Source organism: Mustela nivalis (genome assembly GCF_964662115.1).
Source record: "Mustela nivalis genome assembly, contig: HAP1_SCAFFOLD_3085, whole genome shotgun sequence".
Taxonomy (NCBI): Eukaryota; Metazoa; Chordata; class Mammalia; order Carnivora; family Mustelidae; genus Mustela; species Mustela nivalis.
In genome coordinates, this window is record NW_028133585.1 from 5,433 (window position 1) to 7,694 (window position 2,262).

The window sequence follows — 2,262 nt, forward strand, 5'->3', positions numbered from 1 at the left end:
AGTGTGCCAGGCAGAATGCTAAGGGCTTTACGCACATTTTTTATTTCTCACAATAATCCTATTAGAGAGGTACTATTATGTTTTCTATTTTACATATGGGGAAATTGAGGAGAGTGGTGAGTTCACCTGTCTGAATTTAGCCTAGTGGTAAGAAGTGGCAGGTCAAGCTGAGCACTCAGGAAGTCTGAATCCAGAACCTGTATTCTTAGCTATTATCTTTCCCTGATGCCCCTGGGAACCTGGTCAAGAATGAGTCTGTACCGGTTCCATTAAAAAAGGCTGAGTTAGAGAAGGCTCATTAGGCCATCATCTATCTACCACCATCAAGATACTTATTGCTACAAATCAAAATAAAATACTGATACCAGTGCTTCCTGATTTAATAAAATACTGATACCAGTGCGTCCTGATTTATTAATTTTAGAAATCACCTTTTGACTTGCTGTTATGTAGAATAAAAACCTGTTACTTGCTTCTGACCCTTTCCTGCAAACTCCTATCATCAAAGAATAATTTTTTTTAAATGCTTTTTTTTTTTTAAAGATTTTATTTATTTATTTGATAGAGAGAGATCACAAGTAGGCAGAGAGGCACGCAGAGAGAGAGAGGAGGAAGCAGGCTCCCTGCTGAGCAGAGAGCCCGATATGGGACTCGATCCCAGGACCCTGAGATCATGACCCGAGCCGAAGGCAGAGGCTTAACCCACTGAGCCACCCAGGCGCCCCTCATCAAAGAATAATTTTTGTTAAAGCAATATTTATTGATTATTATATTATGTTTATACACTTGTTATCCCCCGCAAAGCCAAAAAGTGTACTGTGATTATATTTCCTTCTTTGTATAAATTCTTATTTTTACTGGAGTTGATAATTTAAAAAAAAAAATTGTTACATAAGTTAACCCATTTATTATAGGCTGGCAATGTTTCAAATGGTGGCGCTTCTACTGGTCTTTTCAACTCCTTCAGTCATCTGATGGCAGACTTTACTGTGATGGCAGAAGTGGTGGTGTAGGTCCAGGCGCCACCAGCGATGGTTTTTGTGCAGGAGCCACAATGCCAGATCCCCACAGCTCATCTTTTCATCTTGGTTTTGCCACAGAAGCAGCAAGTGTACTTGGCGCTGGCTTATCTCAATCTTCATCAGCATCTTCCTGAGGGAGGCGTCATCACGGGTCCCATATTTGCCCACGATTCCGACCTTCTTGGTGCGTTTAGCCATGTCGCCACAAACTAGGTCTGAGCCCAGAGAGGAAGAAACTCAGTGTGCTGATAATTTTTGTTGTTATTGTTTATTTCTTTTATTTGCATTATTTTTTATGTACCTGTTCTTTTCTTTGCTGTGAGAGCATTCAGGTCTATAAGACATTTTTCATACTTACATGGATATACTTTCCAGTGCTTTCTGGAGTCTTCCTGCTCTAGATAGGTAAGTTTTTCATTAGGCCTTTCACCTAGTTTTTATTCTGCAAATTCTCTTTGCTTCTCTTCTATGTTGGAACCTCTGTTTCCTGGGTTCCACGTCTTGTTTCCTTGTTCTGGTTTCTGTTGCCTTCTAAGAGAGGTACATAGATATAGATTTTGTGAGTCCTTGCTAATCTGAAAATGTCTTTTTTTTCGACCCCTGCTCTGGATTTACAGCTTGGCTATATAGAACTTAGGTTACAAATCATTTTCCCTTGAAGGCATGTTCCACTCTCAGCTTTCACGGTCATTTTTGAGAAGTCTAATACCTTTGTCTTTGCCTTTGTATGTGACTTAATTATCTGGACACTTCTAGTTCTTCTGTGTATCCCTGGTATGCTAAAACTTGGCATTGGTCTTTTTTCATTCATTGTGCTTTTTTAAAAAAGTATATTTATTGGAGAGAGAGAAAGAGCAGGTGGAGGGGCAGAGGGAGAAGCAGACTTCCCACTAAGCAGGGAGCCCGGCTTGGTCGCAGGACCCTGAGATCATGACTTGAGCTGAAGGCAGATGTTTAACTAACTGAGCCCCCCAGGTGCCCCTCCTATGCTTTCAGTTGGATACTCTTGTCCTTCAGTTCCAGGAATTTTTCTTAAATTATTTCTTTTATAATCTTCTCCTCTGTTTTCTTATTTAGGCATTAAATTCAGTTGAGTCCCCAAGTCTTTAACATTTATATTATCCCTATTACTTTTCATCATTTGGACTTTTTATTACTTCCAACCTATTAACTCTTTAATATTGATCATCATTTTTATTTCCAAGGGCTCTTTTTGTTTTTCATAGTGTCCTGTTCTTTA

The 2,262-nt window shown here is 39.4% G+C and overlaps 1 pseudogene across 1 annotated transcript; it reads right to left on the reverse strand.

The window, feature by feature from the left end:
- Positions 1 to 891: 891 nt before the first annotated feature.
- LOC309858654 (large ribosomal subunit protein eL43 pseudogene) lies at positions 892 to 1,516 on the reverse strand (annotated as a pseudogene). The gene has a single exon. The product of its transcript is annotated as a large ribosomal subunit protein eL43 pseudogene (transcript).
- Positions 1,517 to 2,262: the final 746 nt, after the last annotated feature.